The sequence below is a fragment of the Oncorhynchus mykiss genome, chromosome 7 (assembly GCF_057628025.1).
Source record: "Oncorhynchus mykiss isolate SJ-2025 chromosome 7, ASM5762802v1, whole genome shotgun sequence".
Taxonomy (NCBI): Eukaryota; Metazoa; Chordata; class Actinopteri; order Salmoniformes; family Salmonidae; genus Oncorhynchus; species Oncorhynchus mykiss.
In genome coordinates, this window is record NC_143028.1 from 80,385,434 (window position 1) to 80,395,057 (window position 9,624).

The following is a 9,624-nucleotide window of genomic DNA, read 5'->3' on the forward strand; positions in this document are numbered from 1 at the left end:
CTCCTAACCTACCCTTTAATGGACCCTAATATTTAGTGCCCTCCTAACCTACCCTTTAATGGACCCTAATATTTAGTGCCCTCCTAACCTACCCTTTAATGGACCCTAATATTTAGTGCCCTCCTAACCTACCCTTTAATGGACCCTAATATTTAGTAGCCTCCTAACCTACCCTTTAATGGACCCTAATATTTAGTAGCCTCCTTGGTTACATTTTTATTTTCCAGTCCAGGGAGATTCAAATCGTACCCTATGAGGTCCGGAGTACGGATGGATTTCTGTTCTACTTGATCATTAATTGTTCCCACCTGGTGTCCCAGCTATAAATGGAACTGGGTTTGAGGTACAATGTTAGTATTTACAAATACAGTACAATGTTAGTATTTACAAATACAGTACAATGTTAGTATTTACAAATACAGTACAATGTTAGTATTTACAAATACAGTACAATGTTAGTATTTACAAATACAGTACAATGTGTGTATTTACAAATACAGTACAATGTGTGTATTTACAAATACAGTACAATGTGTGTATTTACAAATACAGTACAATGTTTTTATTTATAAAAGCAGTACAAGGATTGTATTTACAATAACGGTACAATATTTGTTCTTGGAGCTGCCAACTATTTTTGCTGGCCTTGATGGTAATGCCAGTTTACACCTGTTCTTGACTGAGAGGTGCCCAACACCAGGTGTGTGTCCCAATTGGCACCCTATTCCCTACATAGTGCACTCCTTCAGACCAGGACTCATAGTGTTCCACTATAGGTTATAGGTTTCCATTTGGGATGCAACCCCATGTAATGTTAAATCTGATAACAAACACTCCCAATCAGTCATCTGTAATTCAACATAATCTCATTGTTTGTTGATATGCATGATAAGGGAATGGTGGACAGAACTGCAGATATTTCAGTCTTCTCAGCCTGTGGTCAGTTGACTGTATTAAAAGGTCAGTGGTGCCACCTGCTGGTAAATCTGTGCCACTGCACGTTAGGGTTCCGTCCCAAATTGCAGTGTGTGTATTCCCTATTAAGTGCACGAGTCAATTCAAGAAGAACATTTGAAATTATTTTTAATGACAATTAAAATGACAATTTTTTTTAATGACTTTCCAATTAACTGGGGAATTGGAAAGGGTGGCAGGTAGCCTAGTGGTTAGAGGGGTGGCAGGTAGCCTAGTGGTTAGAGTGTAGAGGTGGCAGGTTGCCTAGTGGTTAGAGTGTAGAGGTGGCAGGTAGCCTAGTGGTTAGAGTGTAAAGGTGGCAGGTAGCCTAGTGGTTAGAGTGTAGAGGTGGCAGGTAGCCTAGTGGTTAGAGTGTAGAGGTAGCAGGTTGCCTAGTGGTTAGAGTGTAGAGGTAGCAGGTTGCCTAGTGGTTAGAGTGTAGAGGTAGCAGGTTGCCTAGTGGTTAGAGTGTAGAGGTAGCAGGTTGCCTAGTGGTTAGAGTGTAGGGGCGGCAGGTAGCCTAGTGGTTAGAGTGTTGGGCCAGTAACGGAAAGGTTGCTAGATCGAATCCCTGACCTGACAAGGTACAAATCTGTCGTTCTGCCCCTGAACAAGGCAGTTACCCCCACTGTTCCCCGGTAGGCAGTCATTGTAAATAAGAATATGTTCTTAACTGATTGCCTAGTTATTATACCTGAAAAGGAGAAGCTCATATGTAAAAAAAAGGAGCAGAGGATATAGTCTGTAGAGGATATAGTCTGTAGAGGATATAGTCTGTAGAGGATATAGTCTGTAGAGGTTATAGTCTGTAGAGGATATAGTCTGTAGAGGATATAGTCTGTAGAGGATATAGTCTGTAGAGGATATAGTCTGTAGAGGATATAGTCTGTAGAGGATATAGTCTGTAGAGGTTATAGTCTGTAAAGGATATAGTCTGTAAAGGATATAGTCTGTAGAGGATATAGTCTGTAGAGGATATAGTCTGTAGAGGTTATAGTCTGTAGAGGTTATAGTCTGTAGAGGATATAGTCTGTAGAGGATATAGTCTGTAGAGGATATAGTCTGTAAAGGATATAGTCTGTAGAGGATATAGTCTGTAGAGGATATAGTCTGTAAAGGATATAGTCTGTAGAGGATATAGTCTGTAGAGGATATAGTCTGTAGAGGATATAGAGGATATAGTCTGTAGAGGATATAGTCTGTAGAGGATATAGTCTGTAGAGGATATAGAGGATATAGTCTGTAGAGGATATAGAGGATATAGTCTGTAGAGGATATAGTCTGTAGAGGTTATAGTCTGTAGAGGATATAGTCTGTAGAGGATATAGTCTGTAGAGGATATAGTCTGTAGAGGATATAGTCTGTAGAGGTTATAGTCTGTAGAGGATATAGTCTGTAGAGGTTATAGTCTGTAGAGGATATAGTCTGTAGAGGATATAGTCTGTAGAGGATATAGTCTGTAGAGGATATAGTCTGTAGAGGTTATAGTCTGTAGAGGTTATAGTCTGTAGAGGTTATAGTCTGTAGAGGTTATAGTCTGTAGAGGATATAGAGGATATAGTCTGTAGAGGATATAGTCTGTTGAGGTTATAGTCTGTAGAGGTTATAGTCTGTAGAGGTTATAGTCTGTAGAGGTTATAGTCTGTAGAGTTTATAGTCTGTAGAGGATATAGAGGATATAGTCTGTAGAGGATATAGTCTGTAGAGGTTATAGTCTGTAGAGGTTATAGTCTGTAGAGGTTATAGTCTGTAGAGGATATAGTCTGTAGAGGATATAGTCTATAGAGGATATAGTCTGTAGAGGATATATTCTGTAGAGGTTATAGTCTGTAGAGGATATAGTCTGTAGAGGTTATAGTCTGTAGAGGTTATAGTCTGTAGAGGTTATAGTCTGTAGAGGATATAGTCTGTAGAGGATATAGTCTGTAGAGGATATAGTCTGTAGAGGTTATAGTCTGTAGAGGTTATAGTCTGTAGAGGTTATAGTCTGTAGAGGATATAGTCTGTAGAGGATATAGTCTGTAGAGGATATAGTCTGTAGAGGATATAGTCTGTAGAGGTTATAGTCTGTAGAGGTTATGGTCTGTAGAGGTTATAGTCTGTAGAGGATATAGTCTGTAGAGGATATAGTCTGTAGAGGATATAGTCTGTAGAGGATATAGAGGATATAGTCTGTAGAGGTTATAGTCTGTAGAGGTTATAGTCTGTAGAGGATATAGTCTGTAGAGGATATAGTCTGTAGAGGTTATAGTCTGTAGAGGTTATAGTCTGTAGAGGATATAGTCTGTAGAGGATATAGTCTGTAGAGGTTATAGTCTGTAGAGGATATAGTCTGTAGAGGTTATAGTCTGTAGAGGATATAGTCTGTAGAGGATATAGTCTGTAGAGGATATAGAGGATATAGTCTGTAGAGGATATAGTCTGTAGAGGTTATAGTCTGTAGAGGATATAGTCTGTAGAGGATATAGTCTGTAGAGGATATAGAGGATATAGTCTGTAGAGGATATAGTCTGTAGAGGATATAGTCTGTAGAGGTTATAGTCTGTAGAGGTTATAGTCTGTAGAGGTTATAGTCTGTAGAGGATATAGTCTGTAGAGGATATAGTCTGTAGAGGATATAGTCTGTAGAGGATATAGTCTGTAGAGGTTATAGTCTGTAGAGGTTATAGTCTGTAGAGGATATAGTCTGTAGAGGTTATAGTCTGTAGAGGATATAGTCTGTAGAGGATATAGTCTGTAGAGGATATAGTCAGTAGAGGTTATAGTCTGTAGAGGATATAGTCTGTAGAGGATATAGTCTGTAGAGGATATAGTCTGTAGAGGATATAGTCTGTAGAGGATATAGTCTGTAGAGGATATAGTCTGTATTATCCTGTTATATATGCAATAAGTAGTGATGATGAGGTAGCCCACTGGACAGCACTAAGTAGTGATGATGAGGTAGCCCACTGGACAGCAATAAGTAGTGATTATGAGGTAGCCCACTGGACAGCATTAAGTAGTGATGATGAGGTAGCCCACTGGACAGCACTAAGTAGTGTTGATGAGGTAGCCCACTGGACAGCACTAAGTAGTGATGATGAGGTAGCCCACTGGACAGCACTAAGTAGTGATGATGAGGTAGCCCACTGGACAGCATTAAGTAGTGATGATGAGGTAGCCCACTGGACAGCACTAAGTAGTGTTGATGAGGTAGCCCACTGGACAGCACTAAGTAGTGATGATGAGGTAGCCCACTGGACAGCACTAAGTAGTGATGATGAGGTAGCCCACTGGACAGCAATAAGTAGTGATGATGAGGTAGCCCACTGGACAGCACTAAGTAGTGATGATGAGGTAGCCCACTGGACAGCAATAAGTAGTGATGATGAGGTAGCCCACTGGACAGCACTAAGTAGTGATGATGAGGTAGCCCACTGGACAGCAATAAGTAGTGATGATGAGGTAGCCCACTGGACAGCAATAAGTAGTGATGATGAGGTAGCCCACTGGACAGCACTAAGTAGTGATGATGAGGTAGCCCACTGGACAGCAATAAGTAGTGATGATGAGGTAGCCCACTGGACAGCACTAAGTAGTGATGATGAGGTAGCCCACTGGACAGCAATAAGTAGTGATGATGAGGTAGCCCACTGGACAGCACTAAGTAGTGATGATGAGGTAGCCCACTGGACAGCAATAAGTAGTGATGATGAGGTAGCCCACTGGACAGCAATAAGTAGTGATGATGAGGTAGCCCACTGGACAGCACTAAGTAGTGATGATGAGGTAGCCCACTGGACAGCAATAAGTAGTGATGATGAGGTAGCCCACTGGACAGCACTAAGTAGTGATGATGAGCTAGCCCACTGGACAGCACTAAGTAGTGATGATGAGGTAGCCCTGCTAACCTAAAGCCTGCTAACCTTACTAAAACCTGTTAACCTTACTAAAGCCTGGTAACCTTACCAAAGCCTTGTAACCTTACTAAAGCCTTGTAACCTTACTAAAGCCTTGTAACCTTACTAAAGCCTGCTAACCTTACTAAAGCCTGCTAACCTTACTAAAGCCTACTAACCTTACTAAAGCCTGGTAACCTTACTAAAGCCTGGTAACCTTACTAAAGCCTTGTAACCTTACTAAAGCCTTGTAACCTTACTAAAGCCTGCTAACCTTACTAAAGCCTGCTAACCTTACTAAAGCCTGCTAACCTTACTAAAGCCTTGTAACCTTACTAAAGCCTTGTAACCTTACTAAAGCCTGCTAACCTTACTAAAGCCTGCTAACCTTACTAAAGCCTGGTAACCTTACTAAAGCCTGGTAACCTTACTAAAGCCTGCTAACCTTACTAAAGCCTGCTAACCTTACTAAAGCCTACTAACCTTACTAAAGCCTGCTAACCTTACTAAAGCCTGCTAACCTTACTAAAGCCTGCTAACCTTACTAAAGCCTGCTAACCTTACTAAAGCCTGGTAACCTTACTAAAGCCTGGTAACCTTACTAAAGCCTGCTAACCTTACTAAAGCCTGCTAACCTGACTAAATCCTGCTAACCTTACTAAAGCCTGCTAACCTTACTAAAGCCTTGTAACCTTACTAAAGCCTGCTAACCTTACTAAAGCCTGCTAACCTTACTAACGCCTGCTAACCTTACTAACGCCTGCTAACCTTACTAAAGCCTGCTAACCTTACTAAAGCCTTGTAACCTTACTAAAGCCTACTAACCTTACTAAAGCCTGCTAACCTTACTAAAGCCTGCTAACCTTACTAAAGCCTGCTAACCTTACTAAAGCCTGCTAACCTTACTAAAGCCTGCTAACCTTACTAAAGCCTGCTAACCTTTCTAAAGCCTGCTAACCTTTCTAAAGCCTGCTAACCTTTCTAAAGCCTGCTAACCTTACTAAAGCCTGCTAACCTTACTAAAGCCTGGTAACCTTACTAAAGCCTGCTAACCTTACTAACGCCTGCTAACCTTACTAAAGCCTGGTAACCTTACTAAAGCCTGCTAACCTTACTAAAGCCTGCTAACCTTACTAAAGCCTGCTAACCTTACTAAAGCCTGGTAACCTTACTAAAGCCTGCTAACCTTACTAAAGCCTGCTAACCTTACTAAAGCCTGGTAACCTTACTAAAGCCTGCTAACCTTACTAAAGCCTGCTAACCTTACTAACGCCTGCTAACCTTACTAAAGCCTGCTAACCTTACTAAAGCCTGCTAACCTTACTAAAGCCTGCTAACCTTACTAAAGCCTGCTAACCTTACTAAAGCCTGCTAACCTTACTAAAGCCTGCTAACCTTACTAAAGCCTGCTAACCTTACTAAAGCCTGCTAACCTTACTAACGCCTGCTAACCTTACTAACGCCTGGTAGTGTATCTTACTACACTGAACAAAAATATGAAGGAAACATGCAACCTTTTCAAAGATTTTACTGAGGTACAGTTCGTATGTGGAAATTGTTCATTTTTAAATGAACTCATCAGGCCCTAATCTATGGATTTCACAGGACTGGGAATACAGATATGCATCTGTTGGTCACAGATACCTTTAAAAAACAAAGTAGGGGCGTGGATCAGAAAACCAGTCAGTATCTGGTGTGACCACCATTTGCCTCATGCAGCGCGACACTTCTCCTTCACATAGAGTTGATCAGGCTGTTGTTTGTGGCCTGTGGAATGTTGTCCCACTCTTCTTCAATGGCTGTGTGACGTTGCTGGATATTGGCGGGAACGGGAACACGCTGTCGTACACATCGATCCAGAGCATCACAAACATGCTCAATGGGTGACATGTCTGGTGAGTATGCAGGCCATGGAAGAACTGGGACATTTTCAGCTTCCAGGAATTGTGTACTGATCTTTGCGACATGGAGCCGTGCATTATGGGGCAGATAGCCTAGTGGTTAGATCATTGGGTCTGTAACCGAAAGGTTGTTAGATTGAATCCCTGAGCTGACAAGGTAAAAATCTATAGTTCTGCCCCTGAACAAGGCATTTAACCCACTGTTCCCCCGGTAGGCCGTCATTGTAAATAAGAATTTGTTCTTAACTGACTTGCCTAGTTAAATAACATGTTGCCTTTATTTAACTAGGCAAGTCAGTTAAGAACAAATTCTATATACTTACCATGCTGAAACATGAGGTGATGGCTGCAGATGAAAAGCATGAAAATGGGTCTCCAGGATTTTGTCATGGTATCTCTGTCCATACCATAACCACCACCATGGGGCATACCATAACCACCGCCATGGGGCACTCTGTCCATACCATAACCACCGCCATGGGGCACTCTGTTCATACCACCACCACCATGGGGCACTCTGTTCATACCATAACCACCACCATGGGGCACTCTGTCCACACCATAACCGCCACCATGGGGCACTCTGTTCATACCATAACCACCACCATGGGACACTCTGTTCATACCATAACCACCACCATGGGGCACTCTGTTCATACCATAACCACCACCATGGGGCACTCTGTCCATACCATAACCACCACCATGGGACACTCTGTTCATACCACCACCACCACCATGGGACACTCTGTCCATACCATAACCACCACCATGGGGCACTCTGTCCATACCATAACCACCACCACCATGGGGCACTCTGTTCATACCACCACCACCACCATGGGACACTCTGTTCATACCATAACCACCACCATGGGGCACTCTGTTCATACCATAACCACCACCATGGGGCACTCTGTCCATACCATAACCACCACCATGGGACACTCTGTCCATACCATAACCACCACCATGGGGCACTCTGTCCATACCATAACCACCACCATGGGGCACTCTGTTCATACCATAACCACCACCATGGGACACTCTGTTCATACCATAACCACCACCATGGGGCACTCTGTTCATACCATAACCACCACCATGGGGCACTCTGTCCATACCATAACCACCACCATGGGACACTCTGTCCATACCATAACCACCACCATGGGGCACTCTGTCCATACCAGAACCACCACCATGGGACACTCTGTTCATACCATAACCACCACCATGGGACACTCTGTTCATACCATAACCACCACCATGGGGCACTCTGTCCACACCATAACCACCACCATGGGACACACTGTTCATACCATAACCACCACCACCATGGGGCACTCTGTCCACACCATAACCACCACCACCATGGGACACTCTGTTCATACCATAACCACCACCACCATGGGACACACTGTTCATACCATAACCACCACCACCATGGGGCACTCTGTCCACACCATAACCACCACCACCACCATGGGGCACTCTGTCCACACCATAACCACCACCACAACCATGGGGCCCTCTGTTCATACCACCACCACCATGGGACACTCTGTTCATACCATAACCACCACCATGGGGCACTCTGTCCACACCATAACCACCACCATGGGACACACTGTTCATACCATAACCACCACCACCATGGGGCACTCTGTCCATACCATAACCACCACCATGGGGCACTCTGTTCATACCACCACCACCATGGGACACTCTGTCCATACCATAACCACCACCATGGGACACACTGTTCATACCATAACCACCACCATGGGGCACTCTGTTCATACCATAACCACCACCATGGGACACTCTGTCCATACCATAACCACCACCATGGGACACACTGTTCATACCATAACCACCACCATGGGGCACTCTGTTCATTCCATAACCACCACCATGGGACACTCTGTCCATACCATAACCACCACCATGGGGCACTCTGTCCATACCATAACCACCACCATCGGGCACTCTGTCCATACCATAACCACCACCATGGGACACTCTGTTCATACCATAACCACCACCATGGGGCATACCATAACCACCACCATGGGGCACTCTGTTCATACCATAACCACCGCCATGGGGCACTGTTCATACCATAACCACCACCACCATGGGACACTCTGTCCATACCATAACCACCACCATGGGGCACTCTGTTCATACCATAACCACCACCATGGGACACTCTGTTCATACCATAACCACCACCATGGGGCACTCTGTTCATACCATAACCACCACCATGGGACACTCTGTTCATACCATAACCACCACCATGGGACACTCTGTTCATACCATAACCACCACCATGGGACACTCTGTCCATACCATAACCACCACCACCATGGGACACTCTGTTCATACCATAACCACCACCATGGGGCACTCTGTTCATACCATAACCACCACCACCATGGGACACTCTGTCCATACCATAACCACCACCATGGGACACTCTGTTCATACCATAACCACCACCACCACCACCATGGGACACTCTGTTCATACCATAACCACCACCATGGGGCATACCATAACCACCGCCATGGGGCACTCTGTTCATACCATAACCACCACCATGGGGCACTCTGTCCATACCATAACCACCACCACCATGGGACACTCTGTTCATACCATAACCACCACCATGGGGCATACCATAACCACCGCCATGGGGCACTCTGTTCATACCATAACCACCACCATGGGGCACTCTGTTCATACCATAACCACCACCATGGGGCACTCTGTCCATACCATAACCACCACCACCACCACCACCATGGGACACTCTGTTCATACCATAACCACCACCATGGGGCATACCATAACCACCGCCATGGGGCACTCTGTCCATACCA